General features: G+C 42.2%; 1 protein-coding gene and 1 pseudogene across 7 annotated transcripts in view; both read left to right on the plus strand.

The window, feature by feature from the left end:
• The window catches only part of ADGRB3 (adhesion G protein-coupled receptor B3), a 1879974-nt gene that overhangs the window by 1352355 nt on the left and 505232 nt on the right, over window positions 1-22387 (plus strand). The window lies entirely within an intron of this gene.
• LOC138453816 (translocation protein SEC63 homolog pseudogene) lies at window positions 1655-20854 on the plus strand (annotated as a pseudogene).

A 22387-nucleotide genomic window follows, 5' to 3' on the forward strand; every position in this document is an offset into this window, starting at 1 on the left:
ATCGGACACTTTCTTCTTAAATTTAGCACAATACAATTCTGGAGATATCATAGTGCAGGGAGAACCTGTGTCCGCCATCAAATCCACAGGCACACCTTTAATGCACAAGGTGGCCCATGCACTCTTTCTTGTTGAACCCACACTCAACAGCAAACCCTCCTTCGCACTCGCGTCATTCACTCGAGAGGGACCCACATAGCTATTCACAGTGACCTCTTCATCCCCATCACCCGAATCCACCATTCTCACGGTTTCCTTGACGGAAGCGGTAAACCTGCACATTCAGGCATAATGCCCCCTCCCCTTGCACTTTCTGCAAACTACAGTGGCTGCAGGGCACTCCTTGGACCCAGGCAAATGCCCGCACCAACCACATCTCTTACACACATCTTTTGGAGTGAACGTCCCTTTGGAGTCTTTGTCTCTAGACCTAGCATCATCACTCCTGCATGGCTCAACCATGTGTACGCTGTCGTTCCTCTCCACCATCTCCTTGACACTTTTCCTAGACTCCTCCATGGCACGAGCGATTTCGACCACCTTCTCCAGGGGTGAATCTTTCTCCGTCCATAACCTCTCCCTAACTCTGCTGTCACTCGTCTTCATCATGATTTGGTCACGGATGTACTCATCCGCCACACCCGTGAATTTACACGTTGCAATGAGTGTTATCAGAGCAGTGACATAGGAGTCAATTCCTTCACCAACACCTTGCGCCCTTGAAAAAAAATGATACCTCTCGAGAACTACGTTGGCTCTTTTGCCAAAACGCTCTTCCAATTTGTTAAGAGCAGTTTCATAGGCAAGCACAACCCCTGGCGCAGTGTCACCACCCTCTCCACCATCTGGAGGAGGTGCCCGCACACAGGCCCCCAGCAAATGTCTAAATACTCTCAGACCCTCTGTGCCAAGGCAATTTAGCAAGGCTGCCTCCTTGTCGTCATCAGATAATGTTGCTCCTCCTGATGCTCTTAGGTACCTTAAAGGTGTCTACCCACAGTTCCCAGGCAATAGGAGGCTCCCCAGGGTTGGGTAAGAAGGAGGGAGGCGGGCGAGCATTGTTATGCTGCATGTTGAAGAAACACTGCGCACAAAGTTACAAAAAAACAAAATTCTCGGAACAGTACTCAGGCGCATGGACGCTTGCTTGCAAACAACACTAGAATACACTTTAGGTGCAATGTGCTCAGTCAGCATGTAATGTGTTCGAAACAATTTGTGGACTCCCAGCACCTCCAGACAACATTTGTACAGTTGCAGTGCGAAGTAAGGCCAACTCTGAACAGTTTGGTGCTATTTCGTGCACAACACATCAGGATCCCTTCGGGCCATCAAGGGTTAATGCCTGAGAACAAAGGAATCAGGAGTTACTATACTATCAGCAGAGGAGGGCGGGGAAACCCTCGACTGACACCGCCCCTCCTTAAGTTCAAGACGATCACGTTTCGGCAACGCTCGTACTGTGCAGAGGTTAGAGGCCCTTCCCAGGAGGGAGGTTATGTCCCGCTGCAATTGGACGCAGGCTGTGGCTCCTATGCGTTGCTGGAAGGCAGAGCCTGTAACGCACACCCCTCTCCAGGCGATCCTCTTCGCGGGCGCTCGCAGTGCAGGGGGGGGGGGTCTTCCCAGACCTGATCCCGACGCCGCTGCCGCTATGCCACGGAAGGAGAAACTGCACGCAGCTACCCTCACCTGTGGTCCGTGGTTCAACTCCCTCGACCCGGGGAGGGGAGTGCCGCTTGCAGGCAGTCGGTGTCTGTTGGAGGCAGTTCCAAAAGGCGGGGCAGCGGCAGGCTCAAATGAAGGTCGGACAGCTTCGGCTCCAGAGACACAGAAGTTCATCTGGGATGGGCGCCAACAGGGATCACTGGCCAACGACACTGGCGAGGATAAGGCGCGTGGGTGGACAGGCTGATCACTCGTCGCCAGTGTAGTAAAGAAGCCTACACAGCGGTAAGTTCAGTAACTTCTTTATTAGATCAGCCTGAAGCCAGCGTCGTCCCAGCTCCCTCAGAGACTCCAGCAACTGTCTCTTTTCAAACCCCCACATAGTAAACAAACATGGAACATGGAGTGTGGAATTCCACCGTGGTGGAATTCCACACCATCAAAAGGCTCAGCTCCCCGTGTGGACCACGCGGACTGCAATGACTGCACCACTCTGCAACAACTCCCCTCCGCAGAGCTCTGTGTTTTTTAAAAGGAAAGTCTGCCTCCTCTTAGCAGCCATGGAAAAAAGACCAGGGCACAGCTCCACTGTGATGACTGCACCACTCTGCAACCATTCTATATGAAGAAAGTTGAAAAGCTTAGAAAAGGCTGAGAGTTTAACAAAAATGAAGGATGAAATGCAGCTTGGATGCTGAACGTTCTACCTACAGGAAAGCCGAATCCAAATTTCAAACTGAAAACTAAGATGGCAGCACATGGCACATGTTTTTAATTTTGGCTCATAGAGCTGGCAACAACCACCTTTATGAAACTAAACAATTTGAATATAAAGTACTTGTGGGCCTGGCACTTCATTCTGGCATGCGTAGAGGGATGCATAGATGCCAGTGCCATGACTGGCAACAGAACATCTCTGTTATTTAACTTTGTGTTGAATTTATGTGATCTAAAATAGCAATCTTTTCCTACAAAGTATGAATGTAATGGGTTAACTGCAGCCATTCAGCTGCTCTTCATCTACATTTCCTTCAGATCGGGTACTTTAAAAGAAGCATTTATGACTGCAAAATCATGGTAGAAAGGTACTCAATTGTAACTTTCAAGCAGCTGCTGCTGTAATAAGAACACATTTACCAATTTGCCCCTTCATCCACCTGAGCTGGAAGCAATACAACACTCCAGCGCACAACCGTGAATTAAAGTGCTCAGCCTGTCTCTTTCTCTTTTGCATTGAAAAGGTGAACACTCATTTCATTAACAGGCTCTCATAGTTTTGTAAAGAAAAGCAAACAATCAGAAGAGAAATGTTAATCATTTGTGGGCTCATATGTTGACAACTGTAACATACACAATTTGTACTGTGAGAAATATCTGCTGAACATACACATACCTCGCCAATACAAAAGTCAAAACGGTTGAGTTTGGCAATGCTTGTTTCAACCATGAGGACGCTTTTGATTAACAAATGGCAGCCTGCCAAATCCTTATGGAAGCCTGTAGATGATGTTCTTATTACAGGCTACGTGTGACATCACTTCTGATCTGTAATAAGGAAATTGAATTGCTATTGTTCTGCATCAGTTGGAACAGTTGAGAAATGACATCACGGGGCCAGCTGCGCCATCCAGCACAGAGCAGCATTCCCGCTGCCTCAGCAGCCCTTCATTAAAGCTGTGATAATCTTCACAAATCCCTTTCTTTTAAAAATAGCTTCTGTAGCGCTTTTCAGCCAGTAACCGAAAAGGAACTGTTTAAGATAGCATGTTTATTGTGTGCACTGTTGGAGTTTAGTGTACAATGGCATGAATCGGCATGCTATTACTTCTTTGAAAGCACAAAACAAACATGTACTTTTTATGCATTTTAATAATCAGCTTTTTCTCCTTTTTTTTCCTGCAACACATTAGAAGATGCATTATATTATTAGTAGTATTATTTTTAATCCAAACTGCTCCAACTTTAATTATATGTTTCAGCAACTAAAATATCCCTTACATTACATTAATGAAAGAGGTCATTTATAAAACGGAAGGCCCGCGTTTTACAATGTATTGCGAGGCAAGCCATACCTCTTCCAGTGCATAACAAGCATTGGCAATGCCAACCGTTTGGGGCTTTCTTTTACACATGGGAAGGGCCCCTGCCAGGGACAGCTGTAGTGGTATTAACTGGCCATTGATGGTAGCAGGTCAGGTGCAAAATGGTATGAGTACCTGTGCCTCTCACAGCAATGCATGGCATATGTCTAATTCCTCAACACAAGCCAACCCCAGGCTTATAAATCTTCTGGCTGAAGGCAAACCTGGCTAAGAAATGCTTACTACAAAAGTTGCTTGTTTACAGCTCCAATTCAGTTATTAATTTTCAGAAGTCTGCTTTGTAAAAACACTGCCAGGCACTTAAGTGTAATGGTTGATGTTAAGGCTTGGTTAAAGTGAGCTCAAAGCGTTCCCACGAGGAGGTGTTTGGGTCAGACAGGAACAGGAACTGGGTGGCAGTGACCATAGGGAATAGCATGGCCATGAGCAGTCAATGGGTAGACAAATAAGCCAACATCTACAAGCTGTGTGTCCTTCCTCAAATGCTGTTTCTCCTTATCTGTATTGTAGTGCAATAGTGTTGGCTTATAGGTGTTGCAAGCGAAAACCAAATAGGCCAAAATAAAAAGGATATTGCAAGTCTCCTTAGAGTTCTGTGACCTTATACACGAACTTGGCCTTCAGCCTATATTTGGTCACTGAACTCATCAGCGACTTGCAATATCCTTCCAGCCTTTGGAAGGTGGTGCTTTATCCCATGGATAATGCTTTCAAAATGTTCCATTTTCATGAATCTAGCAGTTTATTTGCGTGTCAGTGTTTCAGCTCACTGGAAGAAGCATTTTTTTTTAGCATTTATATAGCGCTTCGAAGCCTCAGGTATCTGATTGCTGCTTATTTTACCCACGATGTGTGGTGCTCATTTATTTACCTCAGAAGGATGAAAGGCTGAGTTTGGCCCTGCCTAGATTCAAACCTGCGTTGGCAGGCTCTGCACGAATGTCAAAGCAAGGGCTTTACACACTCTGCTATCTGACCGGTTTATAGAAGCCCTCTAAAAACAGCCGCTTGGCATTTTCGTCCCTGATGGAAGGAAATTAGAAAGATGTGTAAAAGGAGGGACACTCCCATTCAGGGTAGTTATCCTAAAGCAGAGCTTGCGGCCTTGCATGAACCACCTCTCAACGAGCGAGCAGAGAAAGTAATTGCCTGTCAAGTAGGTGGGAGCTTTCCTTGCTTTCCGTTTGTGAAAGCACTGCCATTCTGTTTACTAGAGGATACAGACTGGGCTTCCGCTGTGCCATTACTGCAGCTTCACTTCTCATTGGAGCTGCCACATTGACCCACATGATTATGAGGTAAAGACTAAGGACATCTTGCGGTTGCTTATTTAACAAAAACATAAGGACATTTGTTCCCAGAGAGCTGCAGATAATTTAGAAGCAATGCAGTTATTGTGATACTATGCAAATAATAGTGTTCACCCATTAAAAAGCCAGTAAGTCTGTACCAGTTGTTTCTAAAGAGATTTTTCAATGTAAATAATGTATCTCCTCTAATGCCCACCGTTTCAGAGGTTTTCTGATTGATTTCATTAGAGTCTTACGATTAGAACGAATCACAAAGGTAGGTTTGCTTTAGAATGCCAATAGGCAGTCATAATCACCCTCCTACTGCCTGGATGGTGGTCAGTGGTTGGAACCAGGGGGGTGATTTGTCCATGCAATATTCTTGAAAAGCAGTGGCTGATAAATGGTACCACATCCCATAAAAACAAAATGTATAAAGATTGTCCAGCAGCAACCCTCGAAGACTTGAACCAGTGTGTGATGGTGTGGGTCAGGGATATGACTTGGTCACAACTTTTGCAACAATGGCTTCTGTTGTCAGGCAACTCAAGTCCAGACAGATCTTATGGTATTTTGTTTACCACCAATGCCTGGGGAGACCCGATCCATGCCTAAAATCTGTATCTATAGGAGGTTAGAATAGTGCTTTAGGGCTATTGTCATGGATAAGGTGAACCACAAAGATCCATGAAATGTCTAATTATGAAAAGGAGTAAGCCACAGAAGCATTAGTGCCTACCACGAACCCTTTGTGGAGTCCCGCCACGGACAGTGTGGTAACCATTGCACCAGTGACCGCTTTCAAAATCCTTGGTGCCCACACAGGTTCTAAGCTAGAGAATGTTGCACCACAAGAAAGACTCAGTGTGAATGTAACATTTAGAAACATTCTGAATCGCCGACACACCCTTCCCTGATCCACGCATGCCCGACTTAGACCAGAGTCATAAACCAATAAAGACAACTATTCACAGTTTTTGTTTCCTTGTACCCATGTTTAAAACATTTTTTATAACGCCTAACCACTAAAACCTTATTTAACAGTTATGAAAATAGATCATCTTGCTGAGGTTTTATATTTCTTTTTGCGCCTGTTTCACTCTGATATTGTATTCCTATCTATTTAATACATTATTACTTTTGTAAATAAGCATTGCTGTCTCCAGCATTGTTTACTGTGAGCAAGGGCACATTACCTTACCATTCTTCTTTTCCAACTTGCATAATTAGTGGGGAAAATCATAGGGCCTGATTTGCAAAAATAATATTTGAATTGGAAAACTCTATTGAAAAAGGCTTTGTAAACCCTATTGAAAAAGGGCTTTGCAAATCTGTCCCATAATGTCTTACAGACTGGCTTAATATATATTATGTGTTAGGTTGGTAATGTCTGTTAGTGACCGTTACATAGGTTATCTAATGAAATCTTATGGCCTGAATCCTTCAAACTGTGCTCTACTTGCCATGTTTCACACTTTGAATACGTGGCTCTCCAGTGAAGCATTTGTGAAGTGTTGAAGAGTGTTAGGTGTACTTGTGAGACACATCGGTGTGCTGACTTGTGTCAAGTCCTCCTTCAACCCTAATCTCCTGCAGGCAGTGCTTACCTGACTTCAACACCATTAATACTTGTCTCTCCATCAGAGCGTTTGCAGAGTGTTGACGAGTGTTAGGTGGTCGGTGATTCGGAGGTACATGACCTATGCCCCCAGCTGTACTATACAGGATTGTTTTAAGAGCTAAGAATGGCCTCATAAAAACTACTACGCTGACAAGCAGTTGATCGCGCAGGTCAGATGCGGCTGAAGCTGTACGGATACTATTCGTGATTAAGGAGCAGCGTTGTGGAATAGCCTTGCTGTGATTCAGTAAGTAAGGGAACAGTGACTGTGGGGTCGAGTGATTATCTCTTGTCCCTTTTAAACGAATACCTGTATCCATCTGCTTTTTCTTTTTTAAGCTCAGACAGAAAGCGTGTTGGTGGTCGGTGACTGCGGGGTCAAAATGTAATTCTATCTTTCTTGCCTTTGAGTCGATCACTATAACTACAATTGGCATCTATTTCAAAACTGTTAAGTTTTGCTGGTGCATAGTCTGAGAGATGACGCTTTGCACTGAAGCCAGTCTGGCATTTTTTATAAAAAAACTAGATCTTGTTAAAAAACGTAGTCAAATGGGCATCTACAATGAGGTTCAGGCCGAAGAACGGCCGGCAACTTCTACAGAGAAAGAAATTATTCATCAGGACGAAGAAATTGCATCCGTTCTAAGGCAAACCCTTGGAGACATTGCCCAAGATGCTCCCTTGGCCTTGGAGGTCTTGAGACCTGTATATAACTGCAATGACTCTGAATTGCATATAAATCATAACTGTGCTATGCAATCTTTTGCTAGACAGAATGTAAACCCTAAATTAATTTTGTCTCCGGCAGAAGGGCAAAAGATTACAGACTTCTTCCCAAAATCAGTGGGCACTAGTACAGAAATAAAATCGTTAGCATCAATTAACCGGGCCAGCTATCCATATCTGCTTTTTCGAATGGTACTATAATCTCCAGAATGAATGAGCACCATGAGGGAAATAGTGACTTGGGGGGAACCAGACAGCAATTACCTCAACACTCTGGAATAAGGCTAGTCGATGATGAACGATGAACTTAGCACGTGTGCCCAATTTAGTATTTATGAAGATGTCAAATTGCTTTTCTGGAACTCTAGGAGAAGTACTCATTTGATGACTAATGAAGACATTGGGCTCCACATAAGAGATTGTAACTGCATATTCCTGAAGGAAACCTGGCTTATCAAACCTATTTTGCTGAATGTTATTTAAGTCTTCTGTCAGCTAGCTAAATGAAGTAGGTTGGGTAGGCATGCGGGGGGCCTAATCATTGCAATACATAGTACTCTTCGGTTGGTAGCTAAAGAAATCCCAAAACTCCCGTATTTTTTACTGGCGATTTCACTTCTCGGCCTGAAGATTCTTTTAACTTACTGCTGATCAATGTTTATTGGCATAAAGAGGTCTGCCCCTTGGTTGATTTCCTTAGAATAATCGCAGATGGTGTGGGACAGTGGCAATCTGAGGTGGAACAGGGCTTTGCACTTGTAGAAGGTGATATGAACGCTAACTGCTTATTGACCCAACCCAAATCTGAGCCCTGTGTTCTTTCATCTGACATGGTTTTGCCTGACTTTACAGCTCAAGATGGTAGGAAATGGAATGTAACCATGTGCACACTAGTTTTGCAAATAGTAAACGGTATGATTGGGGGTAAAGAATGCAACCAGTCTACCTGGTTATGAGGGACTAGTGAGTCTACTTTGGACTATATTTCTGTAGATAAAGTACTTTTTGAGAAATGCTTAGATTTTGAAATCATGATGAATCTTTGGAGTGATGATGCTATGTTGAAGGCAAACTTGAAGATGGGACTAAATAATAGATTACAGGGTGGTTTGATTAACATCAACGTTAATGCCGGAAGAAATTCACTTTTCTGGTCTCCCCATAATATTGGGATACTGAACAATATTTTTAATTGGGTCATGAAGAACTCAACACTAAGTTGGAAGATGGAAGTCTTCAATTTGGACCAGTTTGATACTTCAGTGGAAATGCTCCTGGAAACAGTGTTAAAAAATGAAATGACAAAGATTGGGAAGAGGCAGAAAAATCATACACATGCTTAAGATGCTAATAGAGCCGGTGAAAAAAGTATCATGAGTCAACAATTAAGGAACATTTAAAATTCAGATGAGCCTAGGGTTGTACAATGGAATACATGTAAAAAGGTGAAACAGAAATATGGATTGTTGCAGTTCTTAATTAACAGACATTGGGGACTTTTGGTCCTTAGTTAACAGGCAAGATGCCTCTGCTTCTTTTTGTCAAGTAAATGATGTACTAGAGATTTAATGGGTGAGATTTTTTTGAAGAAAAAGGGGAATGAAATCTTTAAGGCTGCCGGCCCAAAGGGTCTGATTAATAATACAGGTAAGGCCTAATTCATAGAAGGTTTTCCAATGGGGTTGTGCCATTATAAAATGCTTCTGTGAATTATGGCCTAAAAGTTGATCAACTTAATTGGGCGGATGCTCTATTCGGGAGCATTGTGACTACTGGATTTTTTCCTAAGTTGTGGCAAACAGCCAATGTGGTTCCAATCTATAAGAGGGGCCAAAGGGCCGATCTGAAAAATGATCAACCAATTTCAGTGATAGATGTGGATAGCAAGATTTTTGCTTCCCTCTTGCTTAACCATCTTGAAAGGTGGTCCTCATCTACTCATAAATTGCACAGTTTACAGACCGCTTCCGAAAGGGATCCACCAATATTAACAGATTGTTGGTACTGGTTATTCAGAAAGTGCCTGGTCAGATTGTTTTAAATGCACTTATATGGCCTGAGTGGATCTATTGATGGCCTTTGATTCAGTAGATCACCAAAGACTCTGGTCAAGACTAGATTCATGGGGGATTCCGTATGGTCTCTTGAAGCTCCTGATGGGACTTGACGAAGACTCTAGTGTTAGGATAGGACTGGACAAAGAGGGAGCCTTATCGAGAAGAATATCAACTAAGACATGTTTGGTTTGAGACAGGGATGTGTACTCATCAACTGCCTATTCAACTTGTACATTTCTGACATTAATGATTATTTGGCAACTAAGGTACAGATTTCCCCTAAATTGGGTGGTATGAAGTCTCATGGCTTGCTTATGTGGATGACTTTCTTCTCTTCAATCATTCTCGGGCTGGGATAGGCAGCTGTTGACAGCTTTTTTATGCTATGCAGACAATGGCCTCTTAGTCAATCCATCTAAAACTAAAATCCTTGCTTTTACCAAGAGTAGAAAACGTATTGCGATGGTATGACCTTTTGGGAAAGTGATGCGTAAACCCTCTGTGAATATAGTATATTTGGCCTTTTTTTGTGTCTGCCCATCCCACGTTCCAGAGTGTTCATCTTATAGTGATGCAAAAGGGGACAGTTTTGACTAATCAAATGGCCATACTGAATTGTAAATATAGACGTTTTTTCACAAAACTTATGTGAAGGGAAAGTAGTTCCTAGGATCATTCAGGGCATGTAAATGTATTTGGAACATGCAAAGAAATGGTTGGTTACTCTTAAAGTTGACATCTGGAGACGTGCATTAGGTGTTTCTAATGCAATAATGTTTGAGTTGGGATTACTCTCTGAGTATGTGTTGTATGGAATATGATGACATTATTTCATAAACTAATTTGTCCTATTACTGGGTCACTATACGAAGTGATGAATAAACATATAGGTTTGGATATGTCTGGAATGGGCTGTACTTCTAATTATGTGGCTCATATTGGGCAGACTTGTAAAACTATATTGAGTAATTTAAGTCTCGATATCATGGCTCTGATATCTAACCCAGAAAGAGTCAAACGTACACTCTTTGACCTAAACTGGATAGAGACCATAAAATGTTTTCATGGGTATCCGTCTATGAGCCATCTGGCCCATGAACACAGAAAGAGGGGATATTGCCTTACTTGTTGCAGTTTCCCAACACATTTTATAGATCCATACTATTGTAGTTTGGATGGAATCTACTTCCTACTAAGGAGGTACTTCTGAGAAGAAGAACAATATCTTCCTCTGAAGCTATGTTCAGATTTTATAAGAATGCAGATATAGTACACATTCTTAAGCATTAGGTCATACATTGCCCTGCATCTAACATCCAATGGATGGATTATTTGGGGAAACTGTTTCTGACAATTAAATGCACTGATTTGTAAAATGTGTGGCATAGATGTTTTTATAGTGAAAACACAGCAGTAGGTTCGGCTGTGGCCAATTTTCTGAACTCTATTCAATTAGACACTCCACTACAGTTTTTTTTTTAATATTGCTTATTCATTATTTTTCATCGGCACTGGGATGTATGTAATTAGGATATTAATATATGTTTTAAAGTTGCAATACTTTTCAAATGAGGTTTTGATGATGATATTTTCGGGGATGTAGAATAACTATGGTGTCTGTGCACATGAAAAGTTGTATTATGCATATGATAAACTATGTTAAATTATTGTTTTAATTTTAATACGTATTGAAAATTGTTTTTGTTTCTTATTATCTTCTTTTCTGTGTTTTTATATGTGCTTTGTAAAGGTTTTTTGTAAACCATATACAATATTCTTTGTTATAGCACTTCCTTCTGCCTACACATGTTTTGCGTTACACAGTCTTAATAAGGGCATGTCAATGTCTATGCATAAATGTGTTGGTAAATTATACATCTAATAAAATAAGCACAATTGAGATATTTTTAAAACATAAACACAACGTCCTGTTAACATGAATACATTGATGATAACAAAATGGAGACATAAAACGAAAAGAGAGAAAAGTGGACCGATAAATAAAGATTTGTATAATCAATGTTAATTTGCCACATAAACAGCACATCAAAATACGTACTCATTATGCAAAAACAAAGAAAGATAAATAAATAAGCAATTATTATAAACGTTAGTTGCCACCTAAATATATCTATCATGGGGAACAGGTAAGAGAAAGAGAGACTGAGAGTGGTCCCTCCTCTCTCTGCCTCTCTTTTCCTTATCTTGTTCCCTGTCCTCCCTGTCACTCATCCCTTTTTCATGCTTTCTCATTGCTTGCTCCTAAACACTGGAAAGTACTCTACTTCCCTGCTGCTTTCCTCCTCTTTAAATGGTTTTCTTTTGTACTGGATGTTCCTTTCGCAAAACGCTTAGGCGTTAAGCGCTATATAAATACAATAAAACATACCCTCAAAAAGTGTTCCAACTTTACCAATCACATATATATATATATGGATTGTCCTGAAGGTGGCAATTTGTTAGCATGTCTGCCTTCCTCACTTCTTCAACTAAGTCTTCAGTGCAAGCTTTAACTGGGGTCTCTGGAGAGAAGCATTATCAGGGGTATTAATTTCATGGATGCCTCTGATCTTGCTGTATTGATAATTCAGATAGCCAACCATATTTTCCCAGCACATTATCTTTGGTCAGACCATCATGAGTCCCACTTTTTCCTTAATTTGGATTTAACACTGCCATGCATGTGCTTACCTTGTGTTGGGAGGTTCCTGAGCTCAGACGAGGAGATAAAATGTATTCATTTTCAGCCCTCAAATAACTAAAGCTAATGTCCTCAATGAGAGGCCCCCAGCCTTTCGCTTTGTATGGTGGTGACAACTGGTAACAACGGAGAGTCATGGGGGCCATCCTTCTTTCAGGATGTAGGGCCAATATTCGAGATTGTGCCCATAACTGGGTTATCATTTAAAGCGTAGCTGGGTCTTTGACCAAGATAATAACAGGTTGTCTCTAATGTCAAAATGGAAAAACTAGCACTTCTTTATACATTTGTCAAATGTGGGTTGTTCGGGAAATCCTATCGAGTAACGAGGACAAGACGATCAACCCTGTGATAATCACAGCAGTTCTGTCCTGGAGAGATAAACATCCCATTGGTCTTCTGATTTTCAATTGTTTGTGTTTAATCAAGCTCATTTTTGTTTCCATATGCACCTACTGAACTAATGGAATCTAATGTAAAGTGGTGTTGTGTAGCACCCTTCTACCATTTTTGGCGGCCTTGCTGTGTGTGTCCCTATAAGAAAAGTGGGGCGGTCCTCCTCTACAAACACTATTTGGCCTTTTTACAAAACCAACACAGCACAATCCCTCTCCTCACATTCAAAACTCAATCTGCAAAAGGCCCAATGGAGAATGCTCTGCACAGGACCCAATCCCAAAATGAAGCCTACTTTACTAGAAATCCCTGCGCTGCATAATTCCACAAGATATCCAGCCATCCATGCTCGACAAATTCAAGACCACAATATAGGAGTTCATGTTATAGAGTTATTTCATCCTGTCAAATATTGTGGGAGGGGCATTGCACGACGTTTAACGAAAAAATACTATTCTGGACTATGGGACCCTTTATAGCTTCCTGCAGCAATATTTGATAACTTTGCTAGACATTGGGAATCGTTTTCCCTGCATGCAGAGTTGTTTCGTAAAGTGCAATCATAAGATTTAAGACTTCATTGAGGCTTTGTTTTCCCAGCATTGTAATTGTGTTTGCAAAATAGAGGTGTGTGCTTTAACAGTCCCTTCTCCACAGGATGAAATGATGTTGGATGATGGTTGGGTCTGCGCATTAGAAATCTCTGTCCTACCCGTGTAATGTGTTTCAAAGTACAGCTCTGGGCTTTAAGACTCTCCTTTCTTTCCAGCAGGAAATTCTTTTTGCCAAAAGGTTATTCTGGAATTCGAGAATCTTCCTGAAATTCTAAGTGGCAATGCACGTGCTTGAAATTGACTAACTCCCATCAATAAATATTTCCTCACGCAAAACATGTCTGTTAAACCTCTGTGCGGGTTTGATCCTTGCCTGCCACAGGAGGTAGCATTCTGGTAAAATGCCAGTGCAATGTTGTATTTCTCCTGGCACTCGCTTTCCCATCATTCAGATTGTGGGTGCACCACAGGTAAATTCGTCTCAGACAGCTTCCCGAAGCCAGCTGTCTGCTCAATAAATATCCAAATAATATTTAACCATGTCTGGCAGGCAGATTTCTCACACATAGCTTGGCAATGTCTAACTTGCATCCTGTCAGTAGAACGTGCCCCTGAATTTTCCATTGTGTGGCTACTGATGAGGAGGGAGCCTTCACTCTGGCTGGTCAGCTTACCAGTGGTTATCGAGAGCCCTGACCCCATGTGCAAAATGGACACCATCCATGCTCCACTGAAAGCAATACCATCTGAGTGTCATCTCTTCAACTTCTGCCTCCAAGTTTCAGCAAGGTCATATCCATCAATTATGCTATTTCAGCGCAGGGACATTTCTGTGTTGTAGATGGAACATCTGCTGTAATTTCAGGGGATAAAATTCACAGGGGAATGGTGTGCCCCAATATCCCTTCCTATTACTTGAGCTCCATCCTCCCTAGCACCCCCATAGGTTTATTTTGAAGCTATTGTCTGACATCCAGTGCTCAGTAATCAGAAGACGGTTTGCACGATTTTGACAAAGAGAATGGGATCCCTAGTGTTAATAACTTAAGAATGAGGTGCATATCCTCTGGTTATTTTAAAAACATTGACTTTATGAGCTTCATCAATGGGGTCATGTGGACATTAATCAATGTGGAAATCATTGAACGAAGAGGCAGGCCACTGTTCACCTCTAGTAAATTGAGATTCATAACAAGGTAAATTGCGACTTAGAATGATATGTCTTAGTTCTTGCATGCTATGTGCTTATAATAGATATTCTCTGTTCTGGGAGGAGCTATGGCGTATGGGCAGTGGCTGCATGGAATGTATGAATGCAAGATGCTATTTTATGTTATATTGATTTATATTGTACACTGCTACCATTTTTAGGGTCACCAGGCTCTCACATGGCTCGGTATGAAAGTGGGTGGGGGTATGTTAGTGAGGGATAGGATAGAAGTTGTGCTCTTCTGGTAGTGCTTGCAGAACCAGGAGAAACTGGCATCGGTGCATGTCGGCTTTTTGAGTGTGCTTGGAATGTCTGCACTGGGGTATTGTGTACTGAAGCTCAACGTCCAGTGGGTGGGTTGTTTGTTTGCAGCATTTTGTCCTTTTGGATAATATAATTTGGGTTGTGTGTTCTGTACGTACGTTTTTTATTTATTTTTCTACATATCAAAATAATCTGCACCACTTTTGAGAACCAGAAAACGTGTTGAATTGGAAAGCAGCTGGACAGAAATCTTATGCCTCTGTACATTTGGTACTGTATGAGCGAATTGTTGGCCACTGTTAGAAATAGCATTGCAGTGTTCAAAGGAAATGCAGCAAAATAAAGACCGCAGTTGTGTGAATCCAAAACATTAAAGGAAGGCTATAAACACTGCTCTATCAAGCATGTTCCTTTAGGCTCTGCATGGCCTCACTGCCTTCCTAATGAAAGGAAAACCCACTACCTGTGGCCGAGATGTGTTCCCTTCATAGATGGTTACCCAGGAAAGGCAGGTTTTCAGTCTGCTACCTTTCCAGATCATCAGCTTTTCTCTGAAGTATATGTTCCCATATCCTTTAAAGCTGCCTTGAGTTCTCCAATCTTAAATACACACTTTCACATCTCATTGTGGAGCGATTCCGAGTGCCGATTCTTTTTCTAACCAATACTCCTTTGGAAACAGCCAGACAGCCACCTGCAAAGCCTCACCCTGACTTGTTCCACGTTCAACAATGTAGTGGCAACAGGAAAAAGAGATATGTAACTCAGGCTGTTACAAAAATGACAAACCTTCCCGCTTGCGCATTCTCGCAGATTGACTTTACCACTGGTAATGGGCAGTATTGTGCCACTGGAAGTTATTGCCAGTTACCCACCTTTCAGAGCTGAGCCCCTGTATTCTGAGGACCGTATTGGTTCTATAGGGGCAATCTTCATAGGGCTCTGCTTGTTTGTAAATACACATCTGAGCCCCTGTATGGTACTGGAAAAGGCCCTATTCTGGTGGATATCATGTTTGTCAAGATCAGCAGATAACACACACGGGGTGCCTGGAGGGAAATGGAACATCTGTGGGTTTGAATCCACTATCAGCTAAAACGCGTGCTATCCCTAGACGAAAGCACACAACTGCCCATACGAAGGAATACTGTCCTTATGCCACTGGTGGTGTGCCACCTATCTAAAAGGAAAGGAGGGAGTGCTGTCTCTCCACTAAACTATAACTAGTGTAAGATGTTAAAAAGCACCTCATTTCCTCACACTTAGGGACAGTATGGTCAGTAGTGACATGGTCAAAATATTTCAGGGGGGAATTTAATAAAAATCATTTATTAACCCACACTTAGTGTGTTCAGAAAATGTGTGGGCTGGAAGCATCTACAAACCCAACTATATAAAATGGTATGTGCACAGTACACCACCCAATGCGCACAACAAAGTGGGTAGAATAATCTTTCAAATGTTATCCCACATTAATGAAAGGATATTTGAAAAAAGAGGTTGACCGGTTTCAATAACATCGAGTTAGTCCACCATCTTCTTCAGGACAATAGGGTTTTTTTAAATCTTTTTGTGTGTGAATCGGCCATCCTGTTGCTACAAAAGGGGGACAGAGGGGCATGCGGCCAGAAACCAGCTTTTCTATAAGCTTTTGTCAAATATTATTAATAGAACTACTGGTTAAGAGCAACTATTAAAATCAGCCCAACGGGTTCATTCAGAAATGTATTGTCCTTCTTGTTCATCAAGTGCAGCATACATTTCCAAACCTCAGTCTAACCATTGTTTCCCATTCCCTTCTAATGTAAGGTTATCTGCACCGCTGTCGTCTCTTTGTTCACTAAGTACTAGAACCCACCAAAGAACACACTACATGTGTGACTAACGTTTATTCAACAGTCCGAAACATGTTTGTTCTATGCAAATTTTAGGTGCTTGTCTTGACTGGTCCTCTGCAAATCGGAGGTGCTCCTCATGAACCAGTCTCTCACTTGCCAGAAACAGCCAAGACACAGGGCCTCATCACGAGTTGGGTGGTAACGCCGGCGCTAATAGCGCTGGCGTTAATAGCCCTACCGGCAAACCCGCCGGCACTATTAGCGCCGGATCACGGGTTTGGCGGAACGGGTATTGGCCATTCCCCATTGAGCCCATTTGGGAATTCCCCAATCGCCACTGGGCTCAATGGGAAATGTACATGCTATTACCGCCGACGGATTTCCCGCCAGCAGTAAACACGCCAAAAATCGGCAATATTTCAGCAGATTTCCCCCCAGCTTAGAGCTGAGGAGAAATCAGCGGAAGCCATGATTTGGCGGACCCTTAAATGTTGCAATAACTGCGCTACCGCCGCATTTATGGGCTACCACCAAACTCGTGATGAGGCCCACAGTTTTTACAGAGTTAATTCTCTGTACATTTTGGTTTGATGATCCATATATCCTGTTAGTAGGGACTTATGGAAATGTTGCAGCAAAAAAATATATATATACATAACGGGTGAACTGGCAATTCTGACTAACCCCACCCATTCGCCCTGCACAGGGATGGGGCAGGGTCTGGCCCTGTGCTATCAGTATAGGCGATTTCTGGAGATTTTTCAAAAATAGGTAGTTATGACACAATAAAACATACACAAGCCTATAGCAGACCCCCACGTGCATGTCAGATACAGACCTGTGCAAAGCCGGGTGGTACCGCTAGTAATTCATAATTCATAAATTGATAAACCTAAGAAACCCTCTATTATTGGTCACAGTTTCACTCCCAAAGACAAGGCAAGCAGAGCAACAAGCAAGATCTGTTGAACACGAGGAAATGGTCATTGACCATTGGTCCTTCTATACATGATCATTAATCATGAGCTTTCTTTCTTAGCAGTAGGAGGAATTCGAGCGAGTATGTGAAAAGGAAGGCATACGAGCTTCAACACAGCTTCTGCTGTATTCTACTGTTAGAGGGGGTTTATTCTGTCAATAGTGCTCTGTTGCCCTACTTTTTAAATCACCCACAAGGGCTGTTTACGTTGACAAGAGTAAACCAGGTACTGTTGCCCATTAAACGCACCAAAAGGATGAGGAGAATACATGATATTAAGGGCATTATAATTGCAGGTGCTCAATGGAAGGGATGGAGGATGTTCCTCATTTCTACCTACAAGCCCTCCCAATCAACAATTGAGGGGGAACACGATACCAAGAGGCTGATGAGAGGTTATGTGATTGAAAGTGAGAAAGATAGTCTTATTAATAATCAAAATGATTTTTGCACCCACACACAGCCCTACCTGTGGCCAGATTTATAGAGGTTGACTGGGAATTGTAGCAGCACAAAAACAACAGTATGATGGCTATATTCTTGCCACGAACATAAATTAATGGGAATTATTGACCTGCGAATTAAAAGTATTTCAAAGACTTTATGTGGGAAGTTTTCAGATAAAGGTGGTGGAGTAGTTGCTGAAATGGTTTTAAAAGAGGTATTTTAAGAAGGAGTTGTGATACTTTACTTCCATTGTCTCTTCTTTTTTATTGTTAGACTTTGTCCCTTGGTGTGATGGGCTTTGGGTCAGAAATGCTGAATCAGATCCAGCTGAATCTAATGCAAAGTGGAAAGAATACCTTTATGAACTGCAAACTCAATAATGCATTCCTTCACAGATAATTACTCACTTACAGATGTTAGAAGTGGGCACAAGGTCATGGCATTGCAGTCAAGAATGCCATAGCACCTTCTTGTAGTTAGGTACTGATCTTTTGCTATATATATATATATATATATATATATATATATATATATATATATATATTTCAGATATCTTTTAAGTTGAGTCTGATGAAATGACTATTTCTCTGCAGAAGTACAGGGATGAATAGTGGCTAAACCACCTATTCAAGCCCACGCTACTACTAAAACATCAAAGATCCCAGTCATAAAGGTAAAACAGGCACAGCCTGTTGGGTAGACCTCTTTTGCCGTTTGTGTTAATGTGGAGGACATGTTATACACTTCAGGATTGTTGTGAGGTGATAGCAGTAGCAACACAAACAGTTATAGTACAATGACTTCAAAATAAAATAATACCCAATCTAGGTTCTATAAAAATATAGACTTTTCAATCAACAATAATGTGGCAAATAAGTACTGTAAAGAAACACAGAAGATGCAAGCTGTTGCAGGATAGCACTCTGGGTAGATGAGCAGGGGTGTTCAGAAACTCAATTGGTACAGTGTCAGTGCACTGTGAAAATGTCTTCTGAGAAAAAGGCAGAAAGGAGGAGGGGCCTGCAAATAACAGTGGTACAAAAGTGGACCACGGAGACATGGCCTCTTTAAAGTACCTTATTATGTTGGCTTTGGTGCGCCACAGCATCAAGCTAGTATTTTGTGCACATTCCTGCAATTGAGTATATGTCTAGACGGGCCAAGTTGCATTGACTAGCATTGAGTCAGTATTGAGTTAGCGCCAAGATGGAGCTCTGCTCGGTTCAAGCTAGTGCCCGATATAATGCAGGTTGATGGGTCCCGACAGGCTTGATTCAACAGTCAAGTCAGGTAGAAATGATGCTTCCACTGAGCCAGTCCAGCAAGTGACACAATGGGCCTCATTACGAGTTTGGACAGCCCAGCCCCTGAACCTAACCATTCAGGCATGCTTCACTAATGGACTTGCAACTTGTTAGTGATGTTTTTTTCCTGCATTTATGTTGGTGCTCCAGCTAAACAGATCTAGAGTTCAGGTGAAAAAGGCTGTGGCAAATTTCGCTGCATTTACAACCACCTTTTTCAGGTGCAACACGGATATCTGCTCGTGGCACTGCCTTTTTTCATGTGTTACAGGGGTTGTGAGGACAGGTCTAAGAGTATCAGCTACTACCCCTTGCATCCCACAAACGATGTTCCTAAACACAGTCGAATTAGCTCAAAGATGGCTCAAAGTGGAACCACACAATGATACATGAATGTTGATACCATGCAGTCACATCAAATATCTGGCAATATATGTTTTTACTTTTCTAATCCTAAATAATACAATACCACCTCCAAGCAGCACCCTTAATTCTGTGACTACCTTGTTAATCTATTCTAACGTGGATGCCAATAGGATGCCATTCAGCTGCTGTTTGTGATGGTTGCGATGGAGTTGTGTAGAACACCATTCCCGCTCCTTCCCCTCTCCTGTGTGGGGTCAGTTGCTGGCCCATCCTGGCACCAGGTCTGTGTCAGTGAGCACACTCTGGGTGTGTGCCCCTCCCATCTCACCCTGAAGGACCTATCAGTGTTGGGCAGCAGTTCCAGTATGATGATGGCAGCAACACCATTTTCTACTTCCTCACTTCCTTCATGGGGCTTTTTGTTGTAACCGCCACCTCCTACCTGTGGCCCCTTGAGCGGAACTCTGAGCACATCAATTGAAAAATATCAGAAAAGTGAATGGACGATGCATCTGTGTCTGTTTACGATTTTTAAAGTCACAGCCCAATGTAATTCCTACACTAAAGTACAACCCATATGAAGTCTTGGGTCTAGACCCAGGAGCCACAGTATCAGAAATCAAGAAACAATATTGTCTGTTATCTCTTAAATTTCATCCTGATGAAGGAGGAGATAAAATTGTGTTCTTCAGGATTGCAAGAGCATATTCAGCATTAACCGATGAAGAACCTTGAAGCTATTGGGAAAATATGGCAACCCACAAGCTACATGTTTTGGTATTTCCTTGCCAGCTTGGATTGTGGACCAAATTAATTCTATATTGCTTGTGTATAGATTAGCCTTCATGGCCATTCTTCCAGTTGTGGGCTCTTGGCGGTACCAAACAATTTGTTACAGTGGAGACCAAATTCTTATATGTACAACACAAATATATACCTGCTTTGAGTACAAGACTTGCAATATGTATACAACATGACATAATGGTTCTGTCTGGAGCCCCAGAGTTTGACCCCCAGTATAATAAGGATGCTACAAGTAAACCTTCTGATTATGTCCTTATATCCCAATTGATCCGGGAGAATGGCAGCATTAATTTGAAAACGAACAAACCACCACGTATTTGCCCTTACAGTTTAAAGGCAAGAATTATTTTGCTTGCTCATCCCTCAAGGATGAAAATGAACAAAATTCTTCAAGAAGCTCAACAGTTGATCTTAAATAAATGTTGTGCATTGCTTCAAGACACGGTAAATGTAATTTGCCAGCTGATAATCATGGCTCGCAGTCAAGACGGAAGGGAGTTATGTGGCTCCATCCTTGGCCACTAATGTATTGAAGCTTGTTTCAGTTAATATTTACATTAAACTAGTTTCTGTTACTAAATAGCAGATACAAAGTTTATTTTCTCCAATATCAAAACATGTATTGCTGTCAGAGAAAAGTTGCATAAAAACAATTACATTTATGTAGACACATTTTGATTGTCCCCCAACCCCTTCTTTGGGTGAATGTGGGCTATTTGGTGTCTAGCATACTCATGGAAATGCAATACAAACCATGATAGGTTGCTTTAGTTTGTTCATGTGGGTAAGTAAACTGTGCTATTAATTTAGAAAACACATCATTGATGCATCTACTCTACTCTATGTATTCACCTTAGATTCTAACGTTCTGAAAGGAAAACAACCATGTCCCCTTGAATTATTCTCTTGTATTCAGTCGGGCGCCTTCACTTCAACACAAAATAATTTGTGAAATCATTGTATTTTTTGGAAGTGCATCACTTCTAGATAAATAGAAATACTTAATCCCCCTCCATGGCAATCTATATTTTTAAATATCTGTGGCTTTCACATGTGTTCATTTATCAATTCCTTGTTTAGGCTGTTAAGCATGAACACAGATTCACAGCCACAGGGTCCCTTTTACAGTACCTATAATTTATGAAATGCTCTACTTTCTGCAAATGTTCCCAGTTTTACACAGTGAATGCACCTAATTCTTTAAGTCAGAGAGCCATCAGGGATCCGCAAGTGTCCCAAAAAATGTTCCCATGAGGTGGCCACTCCTGCTCCCTTTCTATATTTTTAGGAAAGCAGGTCTGCCTATGGTTTATATATTTCAGACTCCCACATGGACAAGTTCCTTTCACCTTCAGATATTATCCAAGATCATTGTCATGATCTCTGCTTCCAAAAGATCAGGACTTGCCCGACTCCCTTGGAAGCAGACCCATAACCCCGGTTCCGAGTGCCAGCCAGTCCCAAGTGGGACCTTTTGGACCCTGTCCTGGCGCCAGTGGCACCAGGCTCATAAAGATTCCCAGTCCCAGCACTGGAAGCGCCGGGCTCATAATGCTTGGGTGGACTTACCTGCAGCAGACCATGCTGCTTACTTACCTGCCAGTTGAACCCCTGATCCTCTTCTGTTTGGGACTACTTTTCCTGTTGGGTGGGGCAGGAGCCACTCCCTAGGTTCAGAACACTGGAACTCTTCTGGAAAGCAGGAACTCTTTTCTTACCTAGGCGTGGCTGTGGAAGGAGACACCTAAGCACTACAGGAGGCTATTTAAACCACACCCGATGGATGAATCTTGCTTTGCGTTATTCTGCATTCTCTGCAGCAGAACGCTCATCGTGTCTTCTGCTTCTGATCTTGGGCCTAAGGGAACAAAGGCTTACCATCCTGGAATCCAGTCTTCAGCAGCACCTGTAAAGACAAAGAAAGAACAGGTTAGCACTACGGTCTTCAGTGGCAGCGCATCTCTTACCTGGTCCATCGGCTGTCACCAACGCCTCGCGCTGCATTCCGGCATCTGAAAGACAGAGGCTTACCTACTCTTTGCATGCTCCGGAGGTCTT

This window comes from Ambystoma mexicanum, chromosome 4p (assembly GCF_040938575.1).
Source record: "Ambystoma mexicanum isolate Mex_15411 chromosome 4p, UKY_AmexF1_1, whole genome shotgun sequence".
Taxonomy (NCBI): domain Eukaryota; kingdom Metazoa; phylum Chordata; class Amphibia; order Caudata; family Ambystomatidae; genus Ambystoma; species Ambystoma mexicanum.